Source organism: Oculina patagonica, chromosome 5 (assembly GCF_052425735.1).
Source record: "Oculina patagonica isolate OP01 chromosome 5, crgOcupat, whole genome shotgun sequence".
NCBI classification, from domain to species: domain Eukaryota; kingdom Metazoa; phylum Cnidaria; class Anthozoa; order Scleractinia; family Oculinidae; genus Oculina; species Oculina patagonica.
In genome coordinates this window covers 26,936,752-26,948,311 of record NC_135762.1, presented here as the reverse complement: position 1 = coordinate 26,948,311, position 11,560 = coordinate 26,936,752, and positions in this window count along the sequence as shown.

The window sequence follows — 11,560 nt, the reverse complement described above, 5'->3', positions numbered from 1 at the left end:
AACTTAAACAATTCAACAGGTTTCCCTTTGAAGCTAGCTGTCCCAGCGGCCATTCCTATATGATTTTGCCTACGATCATCGCATGCGGCACTCTAACGCCATGGCTAAATCACGAATCGCGCGTGTAAATCAACTTTCCACATCCTTACTACAGATGAGCACGCGTGTAAATGGTCCTAAGTCATGTTGTTGGCCTGTCGTAAGCTTGTCACAAGCAAGAATGTCGTACCGTAAATCGGCCCTCACAGCATAATGTGCCTTGTTGCTTAGCAACGAAGTATCTTTGGTGAAAACGGGAATTTTTTAGAAACTTCCACCAGTCAAGATACTTCGTTTCTTTCAACTCTGTAGTCCAGCCATCGTGGCTCGTTCCATTTTTAAGAAAAAACTTTCCGAAAGCATTTTTTTCTAGTATCACTACCACACAAAGAGAGCCAGTTCAGAACAAAAATCTAGAAATGAATTAAAAACTCCACACCAGCAATAAAGAGCCATTATTTAGGATAAACTATATCTTGAAAAAACGAAGTGATTGTGAGCCAAAATTATATTGACCATTTATTGGCACAATAAACCCCCAGCGAGAGCTAATAGCTTTGCTTTACAAAAATATTGTATTCAAATGAATTATAATCCAACATGATAGCTAGTTTCATTTCAGAAATCATTAGACAATGTTAAATGTGCTGGGGCTAGCTTCCTTGATCCTTCGCGCACTTTTGCGGGATTGTAGTGTACTGTTGAACAAGTTTAAGGCATTAATATCATGTCTTTTAAATTAAACGCAATAAAATTGATATTGGCCTTTATGTTGGATAAAGTAATGTAAACTATAATAAGAAACCTTTTAAGCGGATTACGCTAATGTTAATAAATTGTTTAATAGAGTTTTTAATGTTAAACATCCTATGATTTCCCCAGCGCAGATTCAAACACGTTTTGGTGTCCCAAAATATTGCCTTATTTCTATTTGCAAGATCTTGAAAAGACTCGCGTTTATTGCAGTTTTACACCTTCTTTGCTTAATCAAACTTGCCGCCACACCATTTTTGCATCTTAAAAGCCCATCTTTTATTTCCCTTAGGAATTATTTCAATGATGCAAATTAAAAATACAAATGACTCTTTTACTCAACGCACATAAACAGAGCACGTGTGTTGTTAGGCTAAATCCCTTGTGGCAGCAACTCTATCACCGACTAAACAAGCAAAGCAGTTTCAGAAATGCGAACGTAACGAAGTGAAATACGCAGCAAACTCCAAAGATTTTATAGTTAGGAAGGCGAAAGAAAGGAACCAAGATGCATAAAGTTCATAACTTGTCAACGAACTATGTCTTCAAGGGCGAGGTCGAAGGTATGTGCCTCACATAGCGACGTGATCGCGCGCGTAACTAATAAGTCGTCTTATTTTTAGCCGCCGTGCTCAGCATTTAAATTAAAATTTGCTATAGATTTCGTGGTATTTTCGACAAAACCGCGTATTTCCTTAATAGCCACTTGAAGAGATGATTTATTCTGACAAGATCATTCGCTGAGTAACACCAGTTCGCTAACTCCACTAAAATTTTCTTGTCTCTAAGGAACGATTAAAAACTTTCTTTCGCTCATTAGTTTAACAACCGTAAGCCTTCTTGAATATAAAATAGATCAATCATTTAATTAAAAAAAATTTTTAGACAAATCTGCGCCGAAAACGTTCTCGGACCTTTCCGGCACTATTGAATATACCGTTTACAGACCGCTTTACAATCTGGCTTACAATATAAGCATTTCGAGAACAAAAACTGATGCATATAAACTTTAAAACCGCAGGCGTTTGTAATAGCTCAACGAATCCCAGACAATCCATTCGAGTTCATGGACGAAATTTTTAACTGTTGCGCTTTGTTTGCGCGCGTTATTCGTTCTTACACGATCTTCAGTTTATGTCAATTTTAAGTCTTCTTCTGTCGATAACAGAAAACCGTCGCCATCAAATTTTAAGGAAATAATTAGCAAGTCTGCTTACTGACTCATTCCTGTGAATTGTAAATTAGCAACAAATGATCAAGTATTGTTCATCGATCGCTGTACTGCGGTTTATTTTATACTCCACTGATTCGACACGATTTTCCCTTTTCTAATGTCCCCTGTTATTGCTCATAGCCTTGATGAATTGACTGCAGTCAATCCAGTATCAATTGAAGGATATCCAAATATCCAATAAAATTAATGTCCAATCACTGCGTAACGTGGCATAAACGTACCCTGTTGAAGACATAAGTTAAGGCGACGTGATTCATTATCCATTTTTCTATTAAAAAAAAAACTGCTGATTCATGCACGATAGCAGTGATTTTCAACTGAACAATCAATATCTTTTTATAAAGTTTTAGTATGCAGATCAGGTAGTGGGTAATTTTGGTAGATTGTAGTTGATACTTTCAAATCATTCAAACGGCGAGAGTTCGTTTTACATAAATAGGAAAATAGCAGTAAAATGTTCCACGACAGAAGTTTACTGTTCGCCGAGCCTCCATGGAAAACGCTCAACGGTAAGAAATAGCAGCATTTTTTTTGTTTTAAAGTTAGGCCGGAACAGAATTTACAAAGGGTTGTTACTTTGAATCTGAATAGCCCAGCTTTAGCCATAAAAAAATCAGTTAGCTAGAAGCACAGTTACTTGCAAGCCTTATTTCCGAGTCAGTAAGCTACCAAGACCTCGTTCTGTTAAATTCTCTCTACCTTGTTCAACTCAACCTCAACGATTAATTATTAAATGTCGTGCAGTACGCCGGATAACACGCAAGCCATTTTAAAACATCCAGAATAATCTTCAAACTGACGAAAACTTCAAGATAATAGCTAAGCTAGGTAAACAATGTATACCTGGGCCCGGCGGTACAAATAATAGAATTTTTGCAGTCTGTTACTCTCTCGATATTAGATATTATCTGGCACGAAAGGGGAACCGCGCGAAAAGTTGTGGAAGGATTGGGTCGAACTCGGCTATTAAGAGAAAAGGCGCACGACGTCACAAGCAATCTATTCAAAGCAGAACTAAGTAAACACAGGGATAAGCGTCAACTTACAGTAATTCATTTTTATAGTAAAGGTACCAATAACTATGTCTTACAGTTGGTTTGGTCCGGTAGTTTTAACTTGGGAAAAGATGAAACTGTAACATAACCTTAGCAGCCAGTTGTGAAATTGGCTTTAAACGCTAGAAATAAAATCTTGATTCACTGGCTTTTATTAACCTACGATTGACATGAAAAAAGCAATTGCTCATAAAGGAGCATGGCAAATTGATTTTGTTTTAAAGAAAAGTACGAGATGGGGAGTATTATAGACTACAGGGAACTTGACGTTTGACTCAGTTTTGTCAAAGAAACCAGCGAAATGGAGAAGTTCAAACCTTTTAAGTTGTAAAAAGTATAAACTTCATTTTTTTCTATTTACTCGCCGGCGGAACGATCAGAGGAAAAGTAGCTAGAGACTGCTCATATTCTAGTGATACAAAAGCTTGTTAGCTTAAAATGTCATTTTCTCCCATAAATTTAAACTTTGAGAACTTTTGTGACAGTTCGTTAAAACAAAAATTAATATTTCCTTTTACTGGTTTCATGGCAAATTATTTTGTCTTTGTCCAATTGTTCAATACCCATCAGCTGTCGAGGAAGTTACAGAGCAGGAAGTCGGAAAGTTGCTGACTTTCGACTTTTAACCCACGATAAGGCGCTACTTTCGTGACTCGATTCTTATTTAATGTTCGGCTTTTTGCCTTCCTTCTTGTCTTCTCTCCCTTAAATCTAAGAAGAGAGGACAGGTTAAAAATTGGGGGGGAAGGGGGGAAGTTAAAAATTTTCTCCCCCCCGGAAGCGGTCCCCGCCAAAAAAGGGGGGGGGGGGGAAAAAAAAAAAAATGTTTCCCAAAAAAAAAAAAAAAACCCCCCCCGGGGGCGGACCCGGCCCCCCCACCGGGTCCCGGGCGTAAAACCATAGGGCCCCCCCCCCCCCCCCCCCCAAAAAGGCCGGAGTTCAGAGAGAGGACAAAAGTTCTTGTTTATTGGTCTTTGCCTCTCTGTTTTACTGCAGTTAAAGGCTCAAACAAAATCAATTTCTTCCTTGTAGCGGCAAAAAGGATCATGACTCTCCCTAGTGTCCCAGAAGAGAAGGAAAGGCATTACTCTGTTCCCGCCATGGGTAATATGCAGAACCGTAAAGAGGTTCCTAAGCAGAGACTGTCCTGGGGGAGGCGAAGTACAAGGTGGACGCTTATAGCTGACAATGTGAAGGTACTGACTTCAAACTGTAAGAGCAGTTTTCAATTGAGTGTCGCAAATCCAAAACCAAAAAGTAATCGCGTGCACTCTGGCCAATCACAAAGGAGCCCAGACAATCTAGTGAACCAATCAAAACTCGAAGCAAATACATGTAGCCTGCAGTAAGCGCGGAAAAATGTGTGTGAGCGAGTCACGATTGCTTTTGATTTTACTTCTGGTTGGTTGAGAAATTGGCGCGAGCCTACCAATCACTAAGAGTAGTAATGCAAAACAAAAACCAAAACAAACGCGAATTACTTTCGACACTCGAGTGAAAATCGCTCCAAATTAGTAAAAAGAATGGTTCTCGAGATTATCTTAGCCTGCGTTGCGCGAACTTACCCTGGTATAGGGTTGTTCGTCTCGCAGGCTAGAATATCTTGAAGATCGGTTAATTATAAGTGAAAGACCGTAGTAGCTTTATTACAGACCTCCCGGTTGTTGTTTGCCTGAAACTTTGCAATACACTGTATATGGTGCAGCCGGCTGCGCGATGTACCTATTTATATTGATTGAAAGTTTGCTCGGAACAATTTGTAACTTTCAATTCAAATTTGTTCGAGCAATTCGCTAAGCTCCGTTTTAATATTTGATAAGTTCTTCTTTACATTTTTTTCCGCATAAAATGGATAATTCCACCTCTATATGTGTACTGGTCAACTGTTAATTAACACTGTAAGAAATAAGCGACAGGAGAGTTCAAATCTTTAAACTGAGACCCACTGCACTTTAAAGCTGAAAACAGCTGCAACTTGCAGAGCAAATTTGAATTTTGAGCGCAACTTTCCAGATAAGCAGTTCCCTGATTTTTTGGGCAGTTTGAGCTCAACCGACTTCATGCTCGGAAGAGCCCTGGGAACGAGGTTGGCATTGACCTTGTTTCCTTTTTCCTTATGCCCATTTTTCTCTTGTTTGATTATCTGTCACTCGCATCGCTATTCGGTACAGACCCAAGGCGGTCTTTTCACAATTTTCAAACAAGCCTCTCATCCCTCCGGAATTGACATGTTTTTTTTTCGGAAATATTAAAACAGCATCTTTAGGACTAGGAAATTGAGATCTCATTGTTAACAACCAATGGGCAGCATGTCCCTTTCCCGAGGTGTCCCCCCCGCCCCCCCCGAAAACCCGGCAAAGTTTTTCCCTTATCACCCGCTATAAGACACAAAGAGGCCCCGAGCGGTCCGCTATAACGAGAGTTGACTGTAGTGGTGTTTTCAGTTACCCCTGGTCTCATTAAGACACTGCGGGCCATGTGCACCGTTGAACCGGTGACTTTACACTGGGAGCATTTATTGAGGTCTACTCACCACAACTCGACAGAATAACCGTCTTGTTTACGATATTTATATTCTTCGACCTTTCTTCATGTAAGCATGAGAGAAAACTCCCATTGTTATAAGAGTGTTGTTTTGTTGTTGACACAAAGAATTTGCTTTGAAGTCTTTTGCTTATCCGCCCTAATTCAATCCCCGATTAGTTCCCTCGCCTACAAAAGGCAAGAAGGCAACTATAACGGAGTCTAAAATTCTTTAGTTCTTTATTGATAAAATGAAACGAGTATGTACCTCTCTCCCTGGCGCCCCCCCCCCTGGGAAACAATATAAAAAAAAAACAGACCCCCCGGAAAGAGGTTAAGGAAAAGACCCCCATTATTACGGACACTCGCATAACGGACACAAAACGAGGCCCCGAGCGTGTCCGCAATAACGAGAGTTGACTGTAGTTTGTATAGTACTGGTATTTTAGGAGAACTTTCTCGAAGACTCCCGCGTCGCTGGCTCTAATAAATAAAATAGAATGATATATGTACTGTAAAAATTACCTCCGTTAAATAAAATTGCCAAATTAGAGTATAGGACACAATTGAGAAAGTAATTAGACTAACTGAGCTGGACAACTAACATGCAATATAACGAAAGAAAGAAAGAAAACTAAAGGAACTCAGTCCTGATGCATAAAAATTGAGCTCGAAGCTATTTTTGCCCCAAAATGACAAGCCCAATTTTTCTCGCGTTTTTCTTTTTTTTTCCTTTTTGTTTGTTACCGCATTTTAATCATTTGATCATTTTGGCATTTTATGTGATTAGCTGATTCGACACGCAGGCCAGTGCTTATCATCAATGGCAAGGGATTAAATACGGTTTATGAAAACTGCTTTGTTTTGTTATTTGGCCCGCCGCTGTCGACAATACGTCACACGTCACTTTAGCATGGAAACAGACTAACATAACAGGAAGGCATTCGGCCTTCTGTCATTGCTATCGTCCACCGCTCTTAATATCATCATGTTTATGGTAGGCCTTAAGAGAGACTACGCGATGTCGCCGATCGCGAGTTTACTGGATAGCAGACAGGTCTGTAAAATTGCTTGTGTATCGGTTAATAAGCCTGACATTTATTATCACCTCTCACTCGGTTGTTGTTGCATGTTCGACGATGCAACAACAAAAGATATCGATCACAACAAGGAAAATTAGCAACAAGACTAACAACGCAAGCTCTCGTTTCTTAACAACGTAAACTGAAGATAAGCGTCGTTCCTGCGCTAGTCGTTTAAGCCGCTAAGCTTTCATTTTGAATTTCCGTGACTTAAATAACTTGTAGCACACTTAAAAGACTGCACAGATCCTGCAAGCAAGTTTGTAAAGTTAACCCAACTTTGAAAGTCTCGACAAATCTTCAAACAGATCTTAATATGCTAGCTATTATTCGCCTCTACAAAAACAAACTGGATTGAAGTTCCTTTGAATAGATTCACTTAAAGCTATCACATTTTAAATTTATATACAGCCAATTTTGAAACAGGTAATTAAAAGGAGCACAAAATACAATCAAGAGTTAATATACAGTCCGTTGTCAACATTACTGCTAATAGGGACCAATAAGCAAACATAGTTTCGTTAATATTCACATTTTAGCCTCCAGCCTTGAAACGTGTCGCGTCTGTGTCAGTTTATGAATGTTTTTAAGTCACCAAAGCTCTGAGTTAATTATAATTTTCATTTGTTTAGAGCAGAAACTGTCACAGTCTGTGTAAAAAAAAAAGATTTCTGTTTTTATTTTATGATAAACATAGGTGATCGATCAGTCCGTTATGCTGGCAGTCACTTAACATGTAATGAAACCAATAAGAGAAGAAAATTTTGTAATAAGGAAAAAATCCTTTTAACTAAACTTAATTGATGATTAAGATTTTAAATGTCAAGTATTCCACTTAAAAGTTAATTGAAATGGGAAGTGATAATTTAATTTCCAGTTAATTAAAGGACTGTATTGCGCATGTTCGCTCTGCTTTCGGCATTGAACTGCTCGCCCACGACTGCATTTTAAGGTGATCATGACTGGCAACGGTTTCTAGCACCTTCCACCATTTATATGGTGATGGGTCAGTGTTGGCAGAGTTAGTAGAGTTAGTTAGTCTACTAACTCTGATCTACCATAGCAACAGTTTTACCTATTAAAAACACCCTTAATTTTAGATTGAAGTCCTAATACTTAAACGCGAGCTCTGTGGGACCCATTATTTATTTTTGACATCTTTTGCAGCGTTAAAAATAATTCTAGAGAGAAGTTTCAGTGCCACCTTAAATTTTCGAAAAATTACGGTGGCTTCTAACCTTTCAGTAGAAATTTCATAAACTTTGTAGAACGTTGTATCTTAATATGCTGATCATTATTAAATAGTAAAAATGGGGGTCACTGAGCCCGTTTTCCAGTTGTTATCACTAAAAAGTAAATTTAATGCTGTTTTAAAATAAGCTTTAAGTTATTCTGTTGCTATGGTAACTAGTAATGTCAGAACAATGACCACAATTTATTAACCAATGGTAGGGCATTTGTTTGATACCATTATTGTAGCATCAACTAATCAAGAGTAGTAGCACGGGCCCATCAAAAGTATAAGAGTTGGAAAGTACTTGCCCCAGCTTGATCATGCGGAGAGTTTCGTACTATACGCGCGCCTCGGGAAAGGCCGCAGGTGAACGAAACAGAAAAATAGATCGAACAGTTAGTAGTTACGTTACAGTACTGCGAGAGACCAACTGCTGCTGTAAAAGATGATAGATCGCTGCAGCTCATCTTTCTTTTCAGAAGGAAGGGTTCCCTTTTTTCATTTTCTTGGCACGAGATTTCACAACAATATCACCGAACTATGGAAAAGAGTGATTACGATATACCAATGATTTTTACGAACAAGTAATAATTTAGTAATAATTTTATATTTATAACGCACGGGCTCCATACGGAAATCCTAACCCGCGCGTAACAATAATACGAAAATTATAACAACAATTAATTTAAATTTCTAATAATTTTTCAGTAAACCGTTATTATACAAGCATATTGTTGTTTCATAACTGAGCATAAGAAAACGCAGTACAGCAAAGTGTAGCTTACAATTTATCTTCCCAAGGCAACAAAAATGAAATTCGAGTTTATAATCGTCTAGTTCAGCCCCTTACCCCACCAGTGCTTTCTTTAACATAATTCCCCTTTATTATGCATGTCCACTAAATTTTTTTTTTTCAAAAAAACCACGGGCGTACAAGGGGTGTCCAAAGTCGTTGAGATTCTGCTCGGTTTATCCTTTTCTCCATGCAGCAGCTGCGTATGGTTTGCACTCCAAGAGGGAGTGGCATATAAAAGAGACGGGGTCACGGAGATCTCCTCCTCTCACTTAGTGTAAAGCCTGGTTCTCATATAATCGCCCCGATCATTTCTATCGTCTCTGTCACTACCCAAAGATTTCTTGTGAGGGGGGGGGGGGGGGGGGTGATTATATGAGAACATTACACAGGCGGTCGCTAACGTCAGCAGCGATTGAGGAGATCACGATCGCTTGGATCGCCCGTGTTCTATCCTTCTAACTTCTCTTTCCATTCTTCGCCGTAAAACTGCAACAACTGAGAGAAGATAGGAGGCCACACGGTTTACTCAGTCTTTCTTTGAAGGCTGTCATTGTGTTGGATCTAGGGATAAAATTTAGTATTGTATTTTTCGATCTTTGCTCATACCAGGCGACCGAGACGACCATATGAGAACCCCTAATCGCTTTCACTCGCTTACACCGCTTACGATCTCCTCATGATTCAAACGATCGATGCGATAGAAACGATCGGGGCGATCATATGAGAACCAGCCTTAAAAACAGACAGCCCAGTTGCGCTTTCGAATCTCATACTTTCACCCGCATATTTTAAAAAAACCCTGGATCCTCTTTCTGATCGAGTATACATGTATTAACACTGACAATCTTTTTGTTCAACAGTCGAACCCAGTGTTCTCCTCGCACAACAAACCTCGGCGTTTGCAGCGTCAGGCATCCTTCTCCGGAGTCGCCAGCAAATTGATGGACGCCAAAAGTGAGTCGTCCAGGAAATTAAGCCGACAGATCAACAAAATGGCCAGAGTACAAGAGGAGAAGGAACGTCAAAAGATGAGAGAGAAAGAAGTAGCGGCAGAGGAGGAGAAGAAGAAAAAAGAGGAGGAGTTTGATCGCTCTGTCATTACGCGCAAGCTGTCAGTCTTCGGTTCGTATCGGAGAATGTCGTTCGCCCAAATGAGATTATCCGAAGAGGTGAGTCATGCTCTTTATTCATATAAAGACACACGGAGAAAAACCCCGGGGAAAGAGAACCCCTCTCCGTAGGAAGAAGTACCATGTCTGAATTTATCAAAACCAGGTCAAGGAAATTTTCACCGTAATTCCTAAAAAGTTGCTCAAAATCGCTGTAAAACGCAAAAAAGTTTTTTGATAATAAAAGTTTCTCAGCCAGAAACTATCTCCAAACAAAAAATCCATGACCTATAAATAACTAAAGGGCCCAATGTCAGTCTTTTTTTCATAATCTTCTCCTCTCTCTTCTCTACCTTTCAGCGCTGTATTTCTTCTTTTTTTCCCTTTCTTGTGGCGTTGTATAGCCAATTCGAAGGCGGTTTACGAGTTTAAACGGTACTTGTTCAAGAATACACGCGCCTCAATGACGTCACATTTTCTTTGACCCGGTTTTGATAAACTTCAGACATATAAACATCAGTGAAATATCAGGAAATCATCTGCAATTACAGCGAAAAAATCATATCTTCACACGTGAAAATAACATGTTATTTTCACATGTGAAGATATCGATTTCGAAACATTTTCTGACAATTTTGCCCTGTGAGCAAAATGAGCCAAAGTAAATCGATATTAAGTCGAAACATCTTCGTATCTTCCTCAGCAATCTTTGGCAATCTTTCTAATTTCCGGACATTTTCGGAAAAGTTCGGAAAATCTTCGGAAACATTCGTATGGCCTTCGGACAACATTCGGTAACACTCGAAGATAAATTTCCCGCATCTGGAAATTCCTCTAATTTCCAACGATAGACCACGGGGGAAAAGTTCCCCTCTCCGTAGAAGGGGTAATTCATCTCCGAGGTAAGAGTACTCCCAAAAAGTCGCCGTAGGAACTTGGAAAGCTCTACCCTCTCTCAGGAGGAGGAGTACTCCAACCCCGGGGATTAGTTTTCCCACCCTGGGACAATATTCTTTTTAGGTCCGCTTTAAGATGGCGTACATTTACGGTTTGTTATTGCTTAGCAACTGAATATTGTTTCAAGTATATCAACAGTTTAGTGTTTAAATTAAACCAACAGTTTACTGTTTGGGGATAAAAACGATTTAACATAATATATTGTAAAATACAAAATAAATAAATAATTAAATAAAATAGTGATACGTCTAGGCTAAATTTCGCCACGTATATACGTACGTGTATCATTTCCGGCCATTCCTTTTAATTACACTTGATGAAGCACCCGACTTATCCTGGGAGTATATCTGCAACACACCCCGAAGAGAGTAAAAGTTCTTTTGTAGTTCATAACCTCGTCTGCTTGTGGTCAATCCACAGAGTTATAATTTTTTGCGCCCACTCAGCAGTCTCGAAAAGATTTTTCATTCATTCCACGGATATTCAGCACCATCAGACCAACTTTATATGGTTATGACTACTCATGCGTCGTCGGCAGTTGCCTCGGTTCAGTTTGTTGGGTCGCAACACGCAATCATGTCAATCATTCAGAGCAACCTCGTCCCCAGGACCTTCTCGACTCTACTTTCCAAGATGGCAGCTGCCTCAACTTGGAAACAAACACGCGAAGGCAAAGAATCGATATTAAATACATTGAGCCTTCCAGAATTTATTCTATAATTCTTGTTAGTAATAAGATAACAACAAACTTAAAACAAACGATGCCAATTTTTAAGAC